The sequence below is a fragment of the Rutidosis leptorrhynchoides genome, chromosome 1, assembly GCF_046630445.1.
Source record: "Rutidosis leptorrhynchoides isolate AG116_Rl617_1_P2 chromosome 1, CSIRO_AGI_Rlap_v1, whole genome shotgun sequence".
Lineage (NCBI taxonomy): Eukaryota > Viridiplantae > Streptophyta > Magnoliopsida > Asterales > Asteraceae > Rutidosis > Rutidosis leptorrhynchoides.
In genome coordinates, this window is record NC_092333.1 from 499,900,466 (window position 1) to 499,926,181 (window position 25,716).

Consider the following 25,716-nt stretch of genomic DNA (forward strand, 5'->3'; position numbering starts at 1 on the left):
CTTTTGTGGTCGGTATATATAATACTTTTGACCCCATATAAGTAGTGCCTCCAAGTCTTTAATGCAAAAACAACCGCTCCTAATTCCAAATCATGCGTCGTATAATTTTGTTCGTGAATCTTCAATTGTCTAGACGCATAAGCAATCACCTTCGTTCGTTGCATTAATACACAACCGAGACCTTGCTTTGATGCGTCACAATAAATCACAAAATCATCATTCCCTTCAGGCAATGACAATATAGGTGCCGTAGTTAGCTTTTTCTTCAATAACTGAAACGCTTTCTCTTGTTCATCATTCCATTCAAATTTCTTCCCTTTATGCGTTAATGCAGTCAAGGGTTTTGCTATTCTGGAAAAATCTTGGATGAACCTTCTGTAGTAACCAGCTAGTCCTAAAAACTGGCGTATGTGTTTCGGAGTTTTCGGGGTTTCCCACTTTTTAACAGTTTCTATCTTTGCCGGATCCACCTTAATACCTTCTTTGTTCACTATGTGACCGAGGAATTGAACTTCTTCCAACCAAAATGCACACTTTGAAAACTTAGCGTACAATTCTTCCTTCCTCAATACTTCTAACACCTTTCTCAAATGTTCACCGTGTTCTTGGTCATTCTTTGTGTAAATAAGTATGTCATCAATGAAAACAATGACAAACTTGTCAAGGTATGGTCCACACACTCGGTTCATAAGGTCCATGAACACAGCTGGTACATTAGTTAAACCAAACGGCATGACCATAAACTCGTAATGACCGTAACGTGTTCTGAAAGCAGTCTTTGGAATATCATCTTCTTTCACCCGCATTTGATGATACCCGGAACGTAAGTCAATCTTTGAATAAACAGACGAGCCTTGTAGTTGATCAAATAAGTCGTCGATTCTCGGTAGTGGGTAGCGGTTCTTGATGGTAAGTTTGTTCAACTCTCGGTAGTCGATACACAACCTGAATGTACCATCTTTCTTCTTGACAAACAAAACAGGAGCTCCCCATGGTGATGTGCTTGGTCGAATGAAACCACGCTCTAAAAGTTCTTGTAATTGGCTTTGCAGTTCTTTCATCTCGCTGGGTGCGAGTCTGTAAGGAGCACGAGCTATTGGTGCAGCTCCTGGTACAAGATCTATTTGAAATTCAACGGATCGATGTGGGGGTAATCCCGGTAATTCTTTCGGAAATACATCGGGAAATTCTTTTGCAATGGGAACATCATTGATGCTCTTTTCTTCAGTTTGTACTTTCTCGACGTGTGCTAGAACTGCATAGCAACCTTTTCTTATTAGTTTTTATGCCTTCAAATTACTAATAAGATGTAGCTTCGTGTTGCCCTTTTCTCCGTACACCATTAAGGGTTTTCCTTTTTCTCGTATAATGCGAATTGCATTTTTGTAACAGACGATCTCTGCTTTCACTTCTTTCAACCAGTCCATACCGATTATCACATCAAAACTCCCTAACTCTACTGGTATCAAATCAATCTTAAATGTTTCGCTAACCAGTTTAATTTCTCGATTCCGACATATATTATCTGCTGAAATTAATTTACCATTTGCTAATTCGAGTAAAAATTTACTATCCAAAGGCGTCAATGGACAACTTAATTTAGCACAAAAATCTCTACTCATATAGCTTCTATCCGCACCCGAATCAAATAAAACGTAAGCAGATTTATTGTCAATAAGAAACGTACCCGTAACAAGCTCCGGGTCTTCCTGTGTCTCTGCCGCATTAATATTGAAAACTCTTCCGCGGCCTTGTCCATTCGTGTTCTCCTGGTTCGGGAAATTTCTAATAATGTGGCCCGGTTTTCCACATTTATAACAAACTACATTGGCATAACTTGCTCCGACACTACTTGCTCCGCCATTACTCGTTCCGACACCATTTGTTCCTTTCGTTCTATTAACCCCTGGTCCGTAGACCTCACACTTCGCCGCGCTATGACCATTTCTTTTACACTTGTTGCAAAATTTGGTGCAGAACCCCGAGTGATACTTTTCACACCTTTGGCATAGCTGCTTCTGATTGTTGTTGTTGTTGCGGTTATTATTGTTGTTGGGATGATTGTTGTAGTTGATGTTGTTGTTGTTGTTGTTGTTGTTGTTGTTGTTGTTGTTGGGCCGTTTGTTGTAGTTGCGATTGATGTTGCGATTGTTGGGATAATTGTTGCGATTATTGTTGTAATTGCTGTTGTTGTTGTTGTATTGGTGATTCTTATCACCGTTTTCCTCCCACTTTCTTTTGACTTGCTTCACATTGGCCTCTTCAGCAGTCTGTTTTTTTTAATTCTTTCTTCAATCTGGTTCACTAGTTTGTGAGCCATTCTACATGCCTGTTGTATAGAGGCGGGCTCATGTGAACTTATATCTTCTTGGATTCTTTCCGGTAATCCTTTCACAAACGCGTCGATCTTCTCTTCCTCATCTTCGAATGCTCCCGGACACAATAGGCACAATTCTGTGAATCGTCTTTCGTACGTGGTAATATCAAATCCTTGGGTTCGTAACCCTCTAAGTTCTGTCTTGAGCTTATTGACCTCGGTTCTGGGACGGTACTTCTCGTTCATCAAGTGCTTGAATGCTGACCACGGTAGTGCGTACGCATCGTCTTGTCCCACTTGCTCTAGATAGGTATTCCACCATGTTAACGCAGAACCTGTGAAGGTATGCGTAGCGTACTTCACTTTGTCCTCTTCAGTACACTTACTTATGGCAAACACCGATTCGACCTTCTCGGTCCACCGTTTCAATCCGATCGGTCCTTCGGTTCCATCAAATTCCAAAGGTTTGCAGGCAGTGAATTCTTTGTAGGTGCATCCTACACGATTTCCTGTACTGCTAGATCCAAGGTTATTGTTGGTATGTAGCGCAGCCTGTACTGCGGCTATGTTTGAAGCTAGAAAAGTACGGAATTCCTCTTCATTCATATTCACGGTGTGTCGAGTAGTCGGTGCCATTTCCTTCAAAATATTCAAATGGAACAAGTTAATCATACAGAATATTAAGAGTAGTTAATAGTATTTCGTAGCATAATATGAACTCATTTATAAAAGCTTTTTCTTCATATTAGCGTTTTATAAGTTTAAATTCGGGTAGTACCTACCCGTTAAGTTCATACTTAGTAGCTAATATACAATTCAACTACTACAATTCTATATGAAAAACTGATTATAATAATATTTCGCGTTCAAACTTTTATACAATATTTTACAAACTTACAATACCGCTTATTTTACATAAAGCATGAAATATAGCACGCAATAACTTTGATACAAGATAGTTGTGAAGATAATTCTAGCTAGTACACAAGTCGTTCAGTAAAGGCAATAAAGACACGTAATTCATACGTCCAGAAACAAGTCATGCATTCTGGTTTTACTAGGATTACTTCCCATCCTTGGTCTTGTAGAACATAACCGTTATGGCCATTGATAAGACAGCGTGTTGTAACGTCGTCAAAAGGACGAGGGTTACGTAATGTCCAACAGTCCCGTAACAATCTAAAAACCTCATTTCTTACCCCAATTACCGACTCCGTCACTTGTGGAAACGTTTTGTTTAATAGTTGTAGCCCGATGTTCTTGTTCTCACTTTCGTGAGAAGCGAACATTACTAATCCGTAAGCATAACATGCTTCTTTATGTTGCATGTTAGCCGCTTTTTCTAAATCACGAAGTCCAATATTCGGATATATTGAGTCAAAATAATTTCTTAACCCGTTGCGTAAAATAGCATTTGGGTTCCCCGCAATATATGCGTCAAAGTAAACACATCATAACTTATGGGTTTCCCAATGTGATATCCCCCATCTTTCAAACGAAAGTCTCTTATAAACCAAGACATTCTTGGAACGTTCTTCGAATGTCTTACAAAATGATCTCGCCTTAAATAGTTGTGCCGAGAAATTCTGACCGACTCTAGACAAGATTTCATCAATCATGTCTCCGGGTAGGTCTCTTAAAATATTGGGTTGTCTATCCATTTTGTGTTTTTAAACTGTAAAATAGACAAGAGTTAGATTCATAAAAAAATACTTATTAATACAAGCAATTTTTACATATATCATAAAGCATAAGCACACTATATTACAAATATTACACCACACGAATACAACTATCTTATTCCGACTCGCTCGTTTCTTCTTCTTCGGTTTTGGTTCATTTTTCCAAGTTTCTAGGGATATATGATGTTCCCCTAATACTAACTGTCGTTGTCCACATTGGTTTAGAAAAACCTGGTGGTTTAGAGGTTCCCGGGTCATTGTTACAACTTAAGGACTTCGGGGGTTGACGATACATATAAAGTTCCTCGAGGTTGGAATTAGATTTCTCTATTTTTATGCCCTTTCCCTTATTATTTTCTTTTGCCTTTTTAAATTCAGTTGGGGTAATTTCTATAACATCATCGGAATTCTCGTCGGAATCCGATTCATCGGAGAATTGGTAATCCTCCCAATATTTTGCTTCCTTGGCGGAAACACCATTGACCATAATTAACCTTGGTCGGTTGGTTGAGGATTTTCTTTTACTTAACCGTTTTATTATTTCTCCCACCGGTTCTATTTCTTCATCCGGTTCCGATTCTTCTTCCGGTTCCGACTCTTCTTCCGGTTCCGACTCTTCTTCCGGTTCCTCTTCGGGAACTTGTGAATCAGTCCACGAATCATTCCAATTTACATTTGACTCTTCATTATTATTAGGTCAGTCAATGGGACTTGTTCTAGAGGTAGACATCTATCACATAATGTCAAACACGTTAAGAGATTAATATATCACATAATATTCATATGTTAAAAATATATAGTTTCCAACAAAAATGTTAAGCAATCATTTTTTAAAGAAAACACGGTCGAAGTCCAGACTCACTAATGCATCCTAACAAACTCGATAAGACACACTAATGCAAATTTTCTGGTTCTCTAAGACCAACGCTCGAATACCAACTGAAATGTCCCGTTCTTATTGATTAAAAACGTTCCATATTAATTGATTTCGTTGCGAGGTTTTGACCTCTATATGAGACGTTTTTCAAAGACTGCATTCATTTTTAAAACAAACCATAACCTTTATTTCATAAATAAAGGTTTAAAAAGCCTTACGTAGATTATCAAATAATGATAATCTAAAATATCCTGTTTACACACGACCATTACATAATGGTTTACAATACAAATATGTTACATCGAAATCAGTTTCTTGAATGCAGTTTTTACACAATATCATACAAACATGGACTCCAAATCTTGTCCTTATTTTAGTATGCAACGGCGGAAGCTCTTAATATTCACCTGAGAATAAACATGCTTTAAACGTCAACAAAAATGTTGGTGAGTTATAGGTTTAACCTATATATATCAAATCGTAACAATAGACCACAAGATTTCATATTTCAATACACATCCCATACATAGAGATAAAAATCATTCATATGGTGAACACCTGGTAACCGACATTAACAAGATGCATATATAAGAATATCCCCATCATTCCGGGACACCCATCGGATATGATATAAATTTCGAAGTACTAAAGCATCCGGTACTTTGGATGGGGCTTGTTGGGCCCGATAGATCTATCTTTAGGATTCGCGTCAATTAGGGTGTCTATTCCCTAATTCTTAGATTACCAGACTTAATATAAATGGGCATATTCGATTTCGATAATTCAACCATAGAATGTAGTTTCACGTACTTGTGTCTATTTTGTAAATCATTTATAAAACCTGCATGTATTCTCATCCCAAAAATATTAGATTTTAAAAGTGGGACTATAACTCACTTTCACAGATTTTTACTTCGTCGGGAAGTAAGACTTGGCCACTGGTTGATTCACAAACCTATAACAATATATACATATATATCAAAGTATGTTCAAAATATATTTACAACACTTTTAATATATTTTGATGTTTTAAGTTTATTAAGTCAGCTGTCCTCGTTAGTAACCTACAACTAGTTGTCCACAATTAGATGTACAGAAATAAATCGATAAATATTATCTTGAATCAATCCACGACCCAGTGTATACGTATCTCAGTATTGATCACAACTCAAACTATATATATTTTGGAATCAACCTCAACCCTGTATAGCTAACTCCAACATTCACATATAGAGTGTCTATGGTTGTTCCGAAATATATATAGACGTGTCGACATGATAGGTCGAAACATTGTATACGTGTCTATGGTATCTCAAGATTACATAATATACAATACAAGTTGATTAAGTTATGGTTGGAATAGACTTGTTACCAATTTTCACGTAGCTAAAATGAGAAAAATTATCCAATCTTGTTTTACCCATAACTTCTTCATTTTAAATCCGTTTTGAGTGAATCCAATTGCTATGGTTTCATATTGAACTCTATTTTATGAATCTAAACAGAAAAAGTATAGGTTTATAGTCGGATAAATAAGTTACAAGTCGTTTTTGTAAAGGTAGTCATTTCAGTCGAAAGAACGACGTCTAGATGACCATTTTAGAAAACATACTTCCACTTTGAGTTTAACCATAATTTTTGGATATAGTTTTATGTTCATAATAAAAATCATCTTCTCAGAATAACAACTTTTAAATCAAAGTTTATCATAGTTTTTAATTAACTAACCCAAAACAGCCCGCGGTGTTACTACGACGGCGTAAATCCGGTTTTACGGTGTTTTTCGTGTTTCCAGGTTTTAAATCATTAAGTTAGCATATCATATAGATATAGAATATGTGTTTAGTTGATTTTAAAAGTCAAGTTAGAAGGATTAACTTTTGTTTGCGAACAAGTTTAGAATTAACTAAACTATGTTCTAGTGATTACAAGTTTAAACCTTCGAATAAGATAGCTTTATATGTATGAATCGAATGATGTTATGAACATCATTACTACCTTAAGTTCCTTGGATAAACCTACTGGAAAAGAGAAAAATGGATCTAGCTTCAACGGATCCTTGGATGGCTCGAAGTTCTTGAAGCAGAATCATGACACGAAAACAAGTTCAAGTAAGATCATCACTTGAAATAAGATTGTTATAGTTATAGAAATTGAACCAAAGTTTGAATATGATTATTACCTTGTATTAGAATGATAACCTACTGTAAGAAACAAAGATTTCTTGAGGTTGGATGATCACCTTACAAGATTGGAAGTGAGCTAGCAAACTTGAAAGTATTCTTGATTTTATGTAACTAGAACTTGTAAAATATATGAAGAACACTTAGAACTTGAAGATAGAACTTGAGTGTGATCAATTAGATGAAGAAAATTGAAGAATGAAAGTGTTTGTAGGTGTTTTTGGTCGTTGGTGTATGGATTAGATATAAAGGATATGTAATTTTGTTTTCATGTAAATAAGTCATGAATGATTACTCATATTTTTGTAATTTTATGAGATATTTCATGCTAGTTGCCAAATGATGGTTCCCACATGTTTTAGGTGACTCACATGGGCTGCTAAGAGCTGATCATTGGAGTGTATATACCAATAGTACATACATCTAAAAGCTGTGTATTGTACGAGTACGAATACGGGTGCATACGAGTAAAATTGTTGATGAAACTGAACGAGGATGTAATTGTAAGCATTTTTGTTAAGTAGAAGTATTTTGATAAGTGTCTTGAAGTCTTTCAAAAGTGTATGAATATATATTAAAACACTACATGTATATACATTTTAACTGAGTCGTTAAGTCATCGTTAGTCGTTACATGTAAATGTTGTTTTGAAACCTTTAGGTTAACGATCTTGTTGAATGTTGTTAACCCATTGTTTATTATAACAAATGAGATGTTAAATTATTATATTATCATGATATTATGATATATAATATATCTTAGTATGATGTATATACAGTTAAATGTCGTTACAACGATAATCGTTACATATATGTCTCGTTTCGAAATCATTAAGTTAGTAGTCTTATTTTTACATATGTATTTCATTGTTAATACACTTAATAATATATTTACTTATCATTTAACATAATTAACCAATTGTATCAATATCTTAATATGATTCATATGTACCTAGTAAGACGTTGTTATAACGATAATCGTTATATATATCATTTTCGAGTTTCTTAAATTAATAGTCTCATTTTTATGTATATAACTCATTGTTAAAATACCTAATGAGATACATACTTATAATAAAAACATGTTAACTATATATATAACCATATATATGTCATTGTATAGTTTTTACAAGTTTTAACGTTCGTGAATCACCGGTCAACTTGGGTGGTCAATTGTCTATATGAAACATATTTCAATTAATCAAGTCTTAACAAGTTTGATTGCTTAACATGTTGGAAACATTTAATCATGTAAATATCAATCTCAATTAATATATATAAACATGGAAAAGTTCGGGTCACTACAGACATGATAGGTCGAAACATTGTATACGTGTCTATGGTATCTCAAGATTACATAATATACAATACAAGTTGATTAAGTTATGGTTGGAATAGATTTGTTACCAATTTTCACGTAGCTAAAATGAGAAAAATTATCCAATCTTGTTTACCCATAACTTCTTCATTTTAAATCCGTTTTGAGTGAATCAAATTGCTATGGTTTCATATTGAACTCTATTTTATGAATCTAAATAGAAAAAGTATAGGGTTCTAGTCAGAAAAATAAGTTACAAGTCATTTTTGTAAAGGTAGTCATTTCAGTCGAAAGAACGACGTCTAGATGACCATTTTAGAAAACATACTTCCACTTTGAGTTTAACCATAATTTTTGGATATAGTTTCATGTTCATAATAAAAATAATTTTCTTAGAATAACAACTTTTAAATCAAAGTTTATCATAGTTTTTAATTAACTAACCCAAAACAGCCCGTGGTGTTACTACGACGGCGTAAATCCTGTTTTATGGTGTTTTTCGTGTTTTCAGGTTTTAAATCATTAAGTTAGCATATCATATAGATATAGAACATGTGTTTAGTTGATTTTAAAAGTCAAGTTAGAAGGATTAACTTTTTTTTGCGAACAAGTTTAGAATTAACTAAACTATGTTCTAGTGATTACAAGTTTAAACCTTCGAATAAGATAGCTTTATATGTATGAATCGAATGATGTTATGAACATCATTACTACCTTAAGTTCCTTGGATAAACCTACTGGAAAAGAGAAAAAATGGATCTAGCTTCAACGGATCCTTGGATGGCTCGAAGTTCTTGAAGCAGAATCATGACACGAAAACAAGTTCAAGTAAGATCATCACTTGAAATAAGATTGTTATAGTTATAGAAATTGAACCAAAGTTTGAATATGATTATTACCTTGTATTAGAATGATAACCTACTGTAAGAAACAAAGATTTCTTGAGGTTGGATGATCACCTTACAAGATTGGAAGTGAGCTAGCAAACTTGAAAGTATTCTTGATTTTATGTAACTAGAACTTGTAGAATTTATGAAGAACACTTAGAACTTGAAGATAGAACTTGAGAGAGATTAATTAGATGAAGAAAATTGAAGAATGAAAGTGTTTGTAGGCGTTTTTGGTCGTTGGTGTATGTAATTTTGTTTTCATGTAAATAAGTCATGAATGATTACTCATATTTTTGTAATTTTATGAGATATTTCATACTAGTTTCCAAATGATGGTTCCCACATGTGTTAGGTGACTCACATGGGCTGCTAAGAGCTGATCATTGGAGTGTATATACCAATAGTACATACATCTAAAAGCTGTGTATTGTACGAGTACGAATACGGGTGCATACGAGTAGAATTGTTGATGAAACTGAACGAGGATGTAATTGTAAGCATTTTTGTTAAGTAGAAGTATTTTGATAAGTGTATTGAAGTCTTTCAAAATTGTATAAATACATATTAAAACACTACATGTATATACATTTTAACTGAGTCGTTAAGTCATCGTTAGTCGTTACATGTAAGTGTTGTTTTGAAACCTTTAGGTTAACGATCTTGTTAAATGTTGTTAACCCAATGTTTATAATATCAAATGAGATTTTAAATTATTATATTATCATGATATTATCATGTATGAATATCTCTTAATATGATATATATACATTAAATGTCTTTACAACGATAATCGTTACATATATGTCTCGTTTAAAAATCATTAAGTTAGTAGTCTTGTTTTTACATATGTAGTTCATTGTTAATATACTTAATGATATGTTTACTTATCGTATTATCATGTTAACTATATATATATCCATATATATGTCATCATATAGTTTTTACAAGTTTTAACGTTCGTGAATCACCGGTCAACTTGGGTGGTCAATTGTCTATATGAAACATATTTCAATTAATCAAGTCTTAACAAGTTTGATTGCTTAACATGTTGGAAACATTTAATCATGTAAATATCAATCTCAATTAATATATATAAACATGGAAAAGTTCGGGTCACTACACCAATGATCAGCTCTTAGTAGCCCATGTGTGTCACCTAACACATGTGGGAACCATCATTTGGCAACTAGTATGAAATATCTCATAAAATTACAAAAATATTAGTAATCATTCATGACTTATTTACAAGTAAACAAAATTACACATCCTTTATATCTAATCCATATACCAACAACCAAAAACACCTACAAACACTTTCACTCTTCAATTTTCTTCATCTAATTGATCTCTCTCAAGTTCTATCTTCAAGTTCCAAGTGTTCTTCATAAATTCTATATGTTCTAGTTTCATAAAATCAAGAATACTTCCATGTTTGCTAGCTTACTTCCAATCTTGTAAAGTAATCATCCAACCTCAAGAAATCTTTCTTATTTACAGTAATATATCTTTATAATACAAGATAATACTCATATTTAAACTTTGATTCAATTTCTATAACTATAACAATCTTATTTCGAGTGGAAATCTCACTTGAACTTGTTTTCGTGTCATGATTCTGCTTCAAGAACTTTCAAGCCATCCAAGGATCCTTTGAAGCTAGATCTATTTTTCTCATTTCGAGTAGGTTTACCTACTAAAATTAAGGTAGTAATGATGTTCATAACATCATTCGATTCATACATATAAAACTATCTTATTCGAAGATTTAAACTTGTAATCACTAGAACATAGTTTAGTTAATTCTAAACTTGTTCGTAAATAAAGTTAATCCTTCTAACTTGACTTTTAAAATCAACTAAACACATGTTCTATATCTATATGATATGCTAACTTAATGATTTAAAACCTGGAAACACGAAAAACACCGTAAAACCGGACATACGCCGTCGTAGTAATACCGCGGGCTGTTTTGGGTTTGATAATTAAAAACTATGATAAACTTTGATTTAAAAGTTGTACTTATGGGAAAATGATTTTTATTATGAACATGAAACTATATCCAAAAATCATGGTTAAACTCAAAGTGGAAGTATGTTTTTCAAAATCGTATCAAGACGTCGTTCTTTTGACTGAAATGACTACCTCTTACAAAAATGACTTGTAACTTATATTTCCAACTATAAACCTATAATTTTTCTTTTTAGATTCATAAAATATAGTTCAATTTGAAACCATAGCAATTTGATACACTCAAAACGGATTTAAAACGAAGAAGTTATGGGTAAAACAAGATTGGATATTTTTTGATTGTTGTAGCTACGGAAAATATTGTAACAATTCTATACAAATCATATCCTAGCTAACTCATATTGTATTACATGTATTCTAATATATTATGTAATCTTGGAATAGCATAGACACGTATGCAAATATTTTGACATATCATATCGACCCATGTATATATATTATTTGGAACAACCATAGACACTCTATATGTAGTAATGTTAGAGTTAGCTATACAGGGTTGAGGTTGATTCTAAATATATATATATTTTGAGTTGTGATTTAGCCTGAGACGTGTATACACTGGGTCGTGGATTGATTCAAGATAATATATATCAATTTATTTCTGTACATCTAACTTTGGACAACTAGTTGTAGGTTACTAACGAGGACAGCTGACTTAATAAACTTAAAACATCAAAATGTATTAAAATGTTGTAATTATATTTTGAGCATACTTTGATATATATGTACATATTTGTTATAGGTTCGTGAATCGACCAGTGGCCAAGTCTTACTTCCCGACGAAGTAAAAATATGTGAAAGTGGGTTATAGTCACACTCTTAAAATCTAATATTTTGAGATGAGAATACATGCAGTTTTGAAAATGATTTACCAAATAGACACAAGTATTGAATCTACATTCTATGTTGAATCGTTATACCGGATATCGCCCTTGTTGAACTTGGTAACCTAAGAATTGGTGTGAAATGTCCCGTTCTTATTGATTAAAAACGTTCCATATTAATTGATTTCGTTGCGAGGTTTTGACCTCTATATGAGACGTTTTTCAAAGACTGCATTCATTTTTAAAACAAACCATAACCTTTATTTCATAAATAAAGGTTTAAAAAGTTTTACGTAGATTATCAAATAATGATAATCTAAAATATCCTGTTTACACACGACCATTACATAATGGTTTACAATACAAATATGTTACATCGAAATCAGTTTCTTGAATGCAGTTTTTACACAATATCATACAAACATGGACTCCAAATCTTGTCCTTATTTTAGTATGCAATAGCGGAAGCTCTTAGTATTCACCTGAGAATAAACATGCTTTAAACGTCAACAAAAATATTGGTGAGTTATAGGTTTAACCTATATATATCAAATCGTAACAATAGACCACAAGATTTCATATTTCAATACACATCCTATACATAGAGATAAAAATCATTCATATGGTGAACACCTGGTAACCGACATTAACAAGAAGCATATAAAATACTATCTCCATCATTCCGGGACACCCTTTGGATATGATATAAATTTCGAAGTACTAAAGCATCCGGTACTTTGGATGGGGTTTGTTAGGCCTAATAGATCTATCTTTAGGATTCGCGTCAATTAGGGTGTCTGTTCCCTAATTCTTAGATTACCAAACTTAATAAAAAGGGGCATATTCGATTTCGATAATTCAACCATAGAATGTAGTTTCACGTACTTGTGTCTATTTTGTAAATCATTTATAAAACCTGCATGTATTCTCATCCCAAAAATATTAGATTTTAAAAGTGGGACTATAACTCACTTTCACAGATTTTTACTTCGTCGGGAAGTAAGACTTGGCCACTGGTTGATTCACGAGCCTATAACAATATATACATATATATCAAAGTATATTCAAAATATATTTACAACACTTTTAATATATTTTGATGTTTTAAGTTTATTAAGTCAGCTGTCCTCGTTAGTAACCTACAACTAGTTGTCCACAGTTAGATGTACAGAAATAAATCAATAAATATTATCTTGAATCAATCCACGACCCAGTGTATACGTATCTCAGTATTTATCACAACTCAAACTATATATATTTTGGAATCAACCTCAACCCTGTATAGCTAACTCCAACATTCACATATAGAGTGTCTATGGTTGTTCCGAAATATATATAGATGTGTCGACATGATAGGTCGAAACATTGTATACGTGTCTATGGTATCTCAAGATTACATAATATACAATACAAGTTGATTAAGTTATAGTTGGAATAGATTTGTTACCAATTTTCACGTAGTTAAAATGAGAAAAATTATCCAATCTTGTTTTACCCATAACTTCTTCATTTTAAATCCGTTTTGAGTGAATCAAATTGCTATGGTTTCATATTGAACTATATTTTATGAATCTAAACAAAAAAAAGTATAGGTTTATAGTCAGAAAAATAAGTTACAAATCGTTTTTGTAAAGGTAGTCATTTCAGTCGAAAGAACGACATCTAGATGACCATTTTAGAAAACATACTTCCACTTTGAGTTTAACCATAATTTTTGGATATAGTTTCATGTTCATAATAAAAATCATTTTCCCAAAATAACAACTTTTAAATCAAAGTTTATCATAGTTTTTAATGAACTAACCCAAAACAGCCTGCGGTGTTACTACGACGGCGTAAATCCGGTTTTACGGTGTTTTTCGTGTTTCCAGGTTTTAAATCATTAAGTTAGCATATCATATAGATATAGAAAATGTGCTTAGTTGATTTTAAAAGTCAAGTTAGAAGGATTAACTTTTGTTTGCGAACAAGTTTAGAATTAACTAAACTATGTTCTAGTGATTACAAGTTTAAACCTTCGAATAAGATAGCTTTATATGTATGAATAGAATGATGTTATGAACATCATTACTACCTCAAGTTCCTTGGATAAACCTACTGGAAATGAGAAAAATAGATCTAGCTTCAAAGGATCCTTGGATGGCTAGAAAGTTCTTGAAGCAGAATCATGACACGAAAACAATTTCAAATAAGATTTCCACTCGAAATAAGATTGTTATAGTTATAGAAAATGAATTAAAGTTTGAATATGATTATTACCTTGTATTAGAAAGATAACCTACTGTAAGTAACAAAGGTTTCTTGATCTTGGATGATTACTTGGAATGGATTTAGAAAACTTGGAAGTAAACTTGCAATCTTGGAAGTATTCTTGATTTTATGAAACTAGAACTTTTGGAATTTATGAAGAACACTTAGAACTTGAAGATAGAACTTGAGAGAGACCAATTAGATGAAGAAAATTAAAGAATGAAAGTGTTTGTAGGTGTTTTTGGTCGTTGGTGTATGGATTAGATATAAAGGATATGTAATTTTGTTTTCATGTAAATAAGTCATGAATGATTACTCATATTTTTGTAATTTTATGAGATATTTTATGCTAGTTGCCAAATGATGGTTCCAACATGTGTTAGGTGACTCACATGGGCTTCTAAGAGCTGATCATTGGAGTGTATATACCAATAGTACATACATCTAAAAGCTGTGTATTGTACGAGTACGAATACGGGTGCAAACGAGTAGAATTGTTGATGAAACTGAACGAGGATGTAATTGTAAGCATTTTTTTTAAGTAAAAGTATTTTGATAAGTGTCTTGAAGTCTTTCAAAAGTGTATGAATACATATTAAAATACTACATGTATATACATTTTAACTGAGTCGTTAAGTCATCGTTAGTCGTTAGATGTAAATGTTGTTTTGAAACCTTTAGGTTAACGATCTTATTGAATGTTGTTAACCCATTATTTATTATAACAAATGAGATGTTAAATTGTTATATTATCATGATATTATGATATATAATATATCTTAGTATGATATATATACAGTTAAATGTCGTTACAACGATAATCGTTACATATATCTCTCGTTTCGAAATCATTAAGTTAGTAGTCTTATTTTTACATATGTATTTCATTGTTAATACACTTAATAATATATTTACTTATCATTTAACATAATTTACCAAGTGTATCAATATCTTAATATGATTCATATGTACCTAGTAAGACGTTGTTATAACGATAATCGTTATATATATCGTTTTCGAGTTTCTTAAATTAATAGTCTTATTTTTATGTATATAACTCGTTGTTAAAATACCTAATAAGATACATACTTATAATAAAATCATGTTAACTATATATATAACCATATATATGTCATCGTATAGTTTTTACAAGTTTTAACGTTCGTGAATCACCGGTCAACTTGGGTGGTCAATTGTCTATATGAAACCTATTTCAATTAATCAAGTCTTAACAAGTTTGATTGCTTAACATGTTGGAAACACTTAATCATGTAAATAACAATTTCATTTAATATATATATAAACATGGAAAAGTTCGGGTCACTACAGTACCTACCCGTTAAATAAATTTGGTCCCGAAATTTTAAGAAGTTGGAGGTGTTGACGTATCTTCTGGAAATAAATGCGGGTATTTCTTCTTCATCTGATCTTCATGCTCCCAGGTGAACTCGGGTCCTCTACGAGCATTCTATCGAACCTTAACAATTGGTATCTTGTTTTGCTTAAGTCTTTTAACCTCACGATCCATTATTTCGATGGGTTCTTCGATGAATTGAAGTTTTTCGTTGATTTGGATTTCGTCTAACGGAATAGTGAGATCTTCTTTAGCAAAACATTTCTTCAAATTCAAGACGTGGAAAGTGTTATGTACAGCCATGAGTTGTTGAGGTAACTCAAGTCAGTAAGCTACTGGCCCGACACGATCAATAATCTTGAATGGTCCAATATACCTTGGATTTAATTTCCCTCATTTACCAAATCGAATAACGCCTTTCCAAGGTGCAACTTTAAGCATGACCATCTCTCCAATTTCAAATTCTATATCTTTTCTTTTAATGTCAGCGTAGCTCTTTTGTCGACTTTGGGCAGTTTTTAACCATTGTTGAATTTGGATGATCTTCTCGGTAGTTTCTTGTATTATCTCCGGACCCGTAATCTGTCTATCCCCCACTTCACTCCAACAAATCGGAGACCTGCATTTTCTACCATAAAGTGCTTCAAACGGCGCCATCTCAATGCTTGAATGGTAGCTGTTTTGTAGGAAAATTCTGCTAACGGTAGATGTTGATAATGCTAAAAATGAACATATATTTCATAGCATTATTCCTCAAGAAAGACAAGCTTTTAGTTGCAATTGTTCTATTTAAAAGTGATATTCGTTTAAATAATAAAAGGTGAAGACAAAAGACAGATTCGACGAATTGAAGACGCAAACGACCAAAAAGCTCAAAAGTACAAAATACAATCAAAGAGGTTCCAATTATTGATAAGAAACGTCTCGAAATTACAAGAGTACAAGATTTAAAACGCAAAGTACAAGATATTAAATTGTACGCAAGGACGTTCGAAAATCCGGAACCGGGACCAGAGTCAACTCTCAACGCTCGACGCAACGGACTATAAATTACAAGTTAACTATGTATATAAATATAATATAATATATAATTAATTATATTAATTATATATATATTATATTTATAAAATAAACCGTCGGTAAACAAAGAGCCAAAATGGAGTGAGCTGTAATTACAAACTCCGCGAGTCGCGGAGTTTGAAGGCAAAAATTGCCGCAAGTCGCGGAGCCCCAAAAATTGAAACTCCCTATAAAAGCAAACGAATTCTGATCGCAAAAACCACATAATATATATCCATCCATCTATCTATACGTAATATATATTTATAATTTATATTTTAATTTTAATTTTAATTTTAATTTTAATTTTAATTCTAATAATAAGGGTATGTTAGCGAATGTTGTAAGGGTGTAAGTCGAAATTCTGTCCGTGTAACGCTACGCTATTTTTAATCATTGTAAGTTATGTTCAACCTTTTTACATTAATGTCTCGTAGCTAAGTTATTGTTATGCTTATTTAATCCGAAGTAATCATGATGTTGGGCTAATTACTAAAATTGGGTAATTGGGCTTTGTACCATAATTGGGGTTTGGACAAAAGAACGACACTTGTGGAAATTAGACTATGGGATATTAATGGGCTTTATATTTGTTTAACTAAATGATAGTTTGTTAATGTTAATATAAAGATTTACAATTGGGCATCCCTATAAATTACAATATACACTCGATCGGACACGATGGGCGGGGTATTTATATGTACAAATAATCGTTCATTTAACCGGACACGGGAATGGATTAATAGCCACTAGAATTATTAAAACAGGGGTGAAATTATGTACAAGGACACTTGGCATAATTGATAACAAAGTATTAAAACCTTGGGTTACACTCAGTCGACATTCTGGTGTAATTATTAAACAAAGTAATAAAACCTTGTTACAGTTTAAGTCCCCAATTAGTTGGAATATTTAACTTCGGGTATAAGGATAATTTGACGAGGACACTCGCACTTTATATTTATGACTGATGGACTGTTATGGACAAAAACCAGACGGACATATTAAATAATCCAGGACAAAGGACAATTAACCCATGGGCATAAAACTAAAATCAACACGTCAAACATCATGGTTACGGAAGTTTAAATAAGCATAATTCTTTTATTTCATATTTAATTTCCATTATTTTATATTTAATTGCACTTCTAATTATCGCATTTTTATTGTTATTGTATTTAATTGCACTTTTAATTATCGTACTTTTTAATAATCGCAAGTTTATTTTATCACACTTTTATTATTCGCAATTTCATTATCGTTATTTACTTTACGCTTCAAATTAAGTCTTGTATTTATTTATTATTTTACATTTGGTTTTAACTGCGACTAAAGTTTTAAAATCGACAAACCGGTCATTAAACGGTAAAAACCCCCCTTTATAATAATAATATTACTTATATATATTTGTATTTTTATAAAAGTAAACTAATATAGCTTTAAGCTTTGTTTAAAGATTTTCCCTGTGGAACGAACCGGAATTACTAAAAACTACACTACTGTACGATTAGGTACACTGCCTATAAGTGTTGTAGCAAGGTTTAAGTATATCCATTCTCTAAATCAATAAATATCTTGTGTAAAATTGTATCGTATTTAATAGTATTTCCTGCTAAAATATAAAGCTATTTTATATACACCTCGCATAACATCAGATGTCGATCCCAACTGTTTCCGAAATCAATAACACATGCTCGTAGCATGTCCTCAAGTGTTTGTATCGTCCTTTCGCTCTGCCCATCAGTTTGTGGATGATAGGCAGTACTCATGTCTAGACGAGTCCCCAATGCTTGTTGCAATGTCTGCCAGAACCTTGAAACAAATCTACCATCCCTATCAGAGATAATAGAGATTGGTATTCCATGTCTGGAGATGACTTCCTTCAAATACAGTCGTGCTAACTTCTCCATCTTGTCATCTTCTCTTATTGGCAGGAAGTGTGCTGATTTGGTGAGACGATCAACTATTACCCAAATAGTATCAAAACCACTTGCAGTCCTTGGCAATTTAGTGATGAAATCCATGGTAATGTTTTCCCATTTCCATTCCGGGATTTCGGGTTGTTGAAGTAGACCTGATGGTTTCTGATGCTCAGCTTTGACCTTAGAACACGTCAAACATTCTCCTACGTATTTAGCAACATCGGCTTTCATACCCGGCCACCAAAAATGTTTCTTGAGATCCTTGTACATCTTCCTCGTTCCAGGATGTATTGAGTATCTGGTTTTATGAGCTTCTCTAAGTACCATTTTTCTCATATCTCCAAATTTTGGTACCCAAATCCTTTCAGCCCTATACCGGGTTCCGTCTTCCCGAATATTAAGATGCTTCTCCGATCTTTTGGGTATTTCATTCTTTAAATTTCCCTCTTTTAAAACTCCTTGTTGCGCCTCCTTTATTTGAGTAGTAAGGTTAGTGTGAATCATTATATTCATAGATTTTACTCGAATGGGTTCTCTGTCCTTTCTGCTCAAGGCGTCGGCTACCACATTTGCCTTCCCCGGGTGGTAACGAATCTCAAAGTCGTAATCATTCAACAATTCAATCCACCTACGCTGCCTCATATTCAGTTGTTTCTGATTAGATATATGTTGGAGACTTTTGTGGTCGGTATATATAATACTTTTGACCCCATATAAGTAGTACCTCCAAGTCTTTAATGCAAAAACAACCGCGCCTAATTCCAAATCATGTGTCGTATAATTTTGCTCGTGAATCTTCAATTGTCTAGACGCATAAGCAATCACCTTCGTCCGTTGCATTAATACACAACCGAGACCTTGCTTTGAGGCGTCACAATATATCACAAAATCATCATTCCCTTCAGGCAATGACAATATAGGTGCCGTAGTTAGCTTTTTCTTCAATAACTAAAACGCCTTCTCTTGTTCATCCTTCCATTCAAATTTCTTCCCTTTATGCGTTAATGCAGTCAAGGGTTTTGCTATTTTGGAGAAATCTTGGATGAATCTTCTGTAGTAACCAGCCAATCCTAAAAATTGACGTATATGCTTCAGAGTTTTTGGGGTTTCCCACTTTTCAACGGTTTCGATCTTTGTCGGGTCCACCTGGATACCTTCTTTGTTCACTATGTGACCGAGGAATTGAACTTCTTCCAACCAAAATGCACACTTTGAAAACTTAGCGTACAGTTTTTCTTTCCTCAATACTTCTAGCACTTTTCTCAAATGTTCTTCGTGCTCTTGATCATTCTTTGAGTAAATAAGTATGTCATCGATTAAAATAATGACAAACTTGTCAAGATATGGCCCACACACTCGGTTCATAAGGTCCATGAACACAGCTGGTGCGTTAGTCAATCCAAACGGCATAACCATAAATTCGTAATGACCATAATGCGTCCTAAAAGCAATTTTTGGAATATCATCCTCCTTTACTCGCATTTGATGATATCCAGAATGTAAATCGATCTTTGAATAAACCGACGAGCCTTGTAGTTGATCAAATAAGTCATCAATTCTCGGCAGTGGATAACGGTTTTTGATGGTAAGTTTTTTCAACTCTCTGTAGTCAATACACAACCTAAATGTACCATCCTTCTTCTTGACAAACAAAACAGGAGCTCACCATGGTGATGTGCTTGGTCGAATGAAACCACGTTTTAATAGTTCTTGCAGTTGGCTTTGCAGTTCTTTCATCTCGCTGGGTGCGAGTCTATAAGGAGCACGAGCTATTGGTGCAGCTCCTGGTACAAGATCTATTTGAAATTCAACAGATCGATGTGGAGGTAGTCCTGGTAATTCTTTCGGAAATACATCGGGAAATTCTTTTGAGACGGGAACATCATTGATGCTCTTTTCTTCAGTTTGTACTTTCTCGAAGCAACCTTTTCTTATTAGTTTTTGTGCCTTCAAATTACTAATACGATGTAGCTTCATGTTGCCCTTTTCTCCGTACACCATTAAGGGTTCTCCTTCTTCTCGTACAATGCGATTGCATTTTCGTAACATACAATCTCTGCTTTCATCTTCTTCAGCCAGTCCAGGCCAACTATTACATCAAAACTCCCTAACTCTACTGGTATCAAATCAATCTTAAATATTTCACTACCCAGTTTAATTTCTCGATTCCGACATATATTATTTGCTGAAATTATTTACCGTTTGCTAATTCGAGTAAAACTTTACTATCCAATGGCGTCAATGGACAACTTAATTTAGCACAAAAATCTCTACTCATATAGTTTCTATCCGCACCCGAATCAAATAAAACGTAAGCAGATTTATTGTCAATAAGAAACATACCCGTAACAAGCTCCGGGTCTTCCTGTTCCTCTGCCGCATTAATATTGAAAACTCTTCCGTGGCCTCGTCCATTCGTATTCTCCTGGTTCGGGCAATTTCTAATAATGTGGCCCGATTTTCCACATTTATAACAAACTACATTGGCATAACTTGCTCATACACTACTTGCTCCACCATTACTCGTTCCGACACCATTTGTTCCTTTCGTTCTGTTAACCCCTGGTCCATAGACCTCACACTTCGCCGTGCTATGACCATTTCTTTTAGACTTGTTGCAAAATTTGGTGCAGAACCCCGAGTAATACTTTTCACACCTTTGGCATAGCTGCTTCTGATTGTTGTTGTTGTTGCGGTTGTTATTGTTGTTGGGATGATTGTTGTAGTTGCTGTTATTGTGGTTGTTGTTGTTGTTGTTGTTGTTGTTGTTGTTGTTGTTGTTGTTGGGCCGTTTATTGTAGTTGCGATTGATGTTGCGATTGTTGGGATAATTGTTGCGATTATTGTTGTAATTGTTGTTGTTGTTGTATTGGTGATTCTTATCACCGTTTTCCTCCCACTTTCTTTTGACTTGCTTCACATTGGCCTCTTCAGACGTCTGTTCCTTAATTCTTTCCTCAATCTGGTTCACTAGTTTGTGAGCCATTCTACAAGCCTGTTGTATGGAGGCGGGCTCGTGTGAACTTATATCTTCTTGGATTGTTTCCGGTAATCCTTTCACAAACGCGTCGATCTTCTCTTCCTCATCTTCGAACGCTCCCGGACACAATAGGCACAATTCTGTGAATCGTCTCTCGTACGTGGTAATATCAAATCCTTGGGTTGGTAAAACTCTAAGTTCTGTCTTGAGCTTATTGACCTCGGTTCTGGGACGGTACTTCTCGTTCATCAAGTGCTTGAATGCTGACCACGATAGTGCGTACGCATCATCTTGTCCCACTTGCTCTAGATAGGTATTCCACCATGTTAACGCAGAACCTGTGAAGGTATGCGTAGCGTACTTCACTTTTTCCTCTTCAGTACACTTACTTATGGAAAACACCGATTCGACCTTCTCGGTCCACCGTTTCAATCCGATAGGTCCTTCGGTTCCATCAAATTCCAAAGGTTTGCAGGTAGTGAACTCTTTGTAGGTGCATCCTACACGATTTCCTGTACTGCTAGATCCAAGGTTATTGTTGGTATGTAGCGCAGCCTGTACTGCGGCTATGTTTGAAGCTAGAAAAGTACGGAATTCCTCTTCATTCATATTCACGGTGTGTCGAGTAGTCGGTGCCATTTCCTTCTAAATAGTCAAATGGAACAAGTTAATCATACAGAATATTAAGAGTAGTTAATAGTATTTCGTAGCATAATATGAACTCATTTATAAAAGCTTTTTCTTCATATTAGCGTTTTATAAGTTTAAATTCGGGTAGTACCTACCAGTTAAGTTCATACTTAGTAGCTAATATACAATTCAACTACTACAATTCTATATGAAAAACTGATTATAATAATATTTCGCGTTCAAACTTTTATACAATATTTTACAAACTTACAATACCGCTTATTTTACATAAAGCATGAAATATAGCACACAATAACTTTGATACAAGATAGTTGTGAAGATAATTCTAGCTAGTACACAAGTCGTTCAGCAAAGGCAAAAAAGACACGTAATTCATACGTCCAGAAACAAGTCATGCATTCTGGTTTTACTAGGACTACTTCCCATCCTTGGTCTTGTGGAACATAACCATTATGGCCGTTGATAAGACAGCGTGTTGTAACGTCGTCAATGGGACTAGGGTTACGTAATGACCAACAGTCTCGTAATAACCTAAAAACCTCATTTCTTACCCCAATTACCGACTCCGTCACTTGTGGGAACATTTTGTTTAATAGTTGTAGCCCGATGTTCTTTTTCTCACTTTGGTGACAAGCGAACATTACTAACCCGTAAGCATAGCATGCTTCTTTATGTTGCATGTTAGTCGCTTTTTCTAAATCATGAAGTCCTATATTCGGATACATTGAGTCAAAATAATTTCTTAACCCGTTGCGTAAAATAGCATTTGTGTTCCCCGCAATATATGCGTCAAAGTAAACACATCGTAACTTATGGGTTTCCCAATGTGATATCCCCCATCTTTCAAACGAAAGTCTCTTATAAACCAAGACATTCTTGGAACGTTCTTCGAATGTCTTACAAACTGATTTCACCGTAAATAGTTGTGCCGAAGAATTCTGACCGACTCTAGACAAGATTTCATCAATCATGTCTCCGGGTAGGTCTCTTAAAATATTGGGTTGTCTATCCATTTTGTGTTTTTATACTGTAAAATAGACAAGAGTTAGATTCATAAAAAAAATACTTATTAATACAAGCAATTTTTACATATATCATAAAGCATAAGCACACTATATTACATATATTACACCACACGAATACAACTATCTTATTCTGACTCGCTCGTTTCTTCTTCTTCGGTTTTGGTTCGTTTTGCCAAGTTTCTAGGGATATATGATGTTCCCCTAATACGAGCTGTCATTTTCCATAACGGTTTAGAAAAACCTGGTGGTTTAGAGGTTCTCAGGTCATTGTTACAACTTAAGGACTTCGGGGGTTGACGATACATATAAAGTTCATCGGGGTTGGAATTAGATTTCTCTATTTTTATGCCCTTTTCCTTATTATTTTCTTTTGCCTTTTTAAATTCAGTTGAGGTAATTTCTATAACTCCGGTTCTGATTCTTCTTCCGGTTCTGATTCTTCTTCCGGTTCCTCTTCGGGAACTTGTGAATCAGTCCAATATATATTCGACTCTTCGTTATTATTGGGTGAGTCAATGGGATTTGTGCTAGAGGTAGACATCTATCACACAATATCAAACATGTTAAGAGATCAATATATCACATAATATATATATGTTAATAATATATAGTTTCCAACAAAAATGTTAAGCAATCATTTTTAAAGAAAACACGGTCGAAGTCCAGACTCACTAATGCATTCTAACAAACTCGATAAGACACACTAATGCAAATTTTCTGGTTCTCTAAGACCAACGCTCTGATACCAACTGAAATGTCCCGTTCTTATTGATTAAAAACGTTCCATATTAATTGATTTCGTTGCGAGGTTTTGACCTCTATATGAGACGTTTTTCAAAGACTGCATTCATTTTTAAAACAAACCATAACCTTTATTCCATAAATAAAGGTTTAAAAAGCTTTACGTAGATTATCAAATAATGATAATCTAAAATATCCTATTTACACACGACCATTACATAATGGTTTACAATACAAATATGTTACATTGAAATCAGTTTCTTGAATGCAGTTTTTACACAATATCATACAAACATGGACTCCAAATCTTGTCCTTATTTTAGTATGCAACAGCAGAAGCTCTTAGTATTCACCTGAGAATAAACATGCTTTAAACATCAACAAAAATGTTGTTGAGTTATAGGTTTAACCTATATATATCAAATCGTAACAATAGACCACAAGATTTCATATTTCAATACACATCCCATACATAGAGATAAAAATCATTCATATGGTGAACACCTGGTAACCGACATTAACCAGATGCATATATATAAGAATATCCCCATCATTCCGGGACACCCTTCGGATATGATATAAATTTCGAAGTACTAAAGCATCCGGTACTTTGGATGGGGTTTGTTAGGCCCAATAGATCTATCTTTAGGATTCGAGTCAATTAGGGTGTCTGTTCCCTAATTCTTAGATTACCAGACTTAATAAAAAGGGGCATATTCGATTTTGATAATTCAACCATAGAATGTAGTTTCACGTACTTGTGTCTATTTTGTAAATCATTTATAAAACCTGCATGTATTCTCATCCCAAAAATATTAGATTTTAAAAGTGGGACTATAACTCACTTTCACAGATTTTTACTTCGTCGGGAAGTAAGACTTGGCCACTGGTTGATTCACGAACCTATAACAATATATACATATATATCAAAGTATGTTCAAAATATATTTACAACACTTTTAATATATTTTGATGTTTTAAGTTTATTAAGTCAGATGTCCTCGTTAGTAACCTACAACTAGTTGTCCACAGTTAGATGTACATAAATAAATCGATAAATATTATCTTAAATCAATCCACACCCAGTGTATACGTATCTCAGTATTGATCACAACTCAAACTATATATATTTTGGAATCAACCTCAACCCTGTATAGCTAACTCCAACATTCACATATAGAGTGACTATGGTTGTTCCGAAATATATATAGATGTGTCGACATGATAGGTCGAAACATTGTATACGTGTCTATGGTATCTCAAGATTACATAATATACAATACAAGTTGATTAAGTTATGGTTGGAATAGATTTGTTACCAATTTTCACGTAGTTAAAATGAGAAAAATTATCCAATCTTGTTTTACCCATAACTTCTTCATTTTAAATCCGTTTTGAGTGAATAAAATTGCTATGGTTTCATATTGCACTCTATTTTATGAATCTAAACAGAAAAAGTATAGGTTTATAGTCGGAAAAATAAGTTACAAGTCATTTTTGTAAAGGTAGTCATTTCAGTCGAAAGAACGACGTCTAGATGACCATTTTAGAAAACATACTTCCACTTTGAGTTTAACCATAATTTTTGGATATAGTTTCATGTTCATAATAAAAAT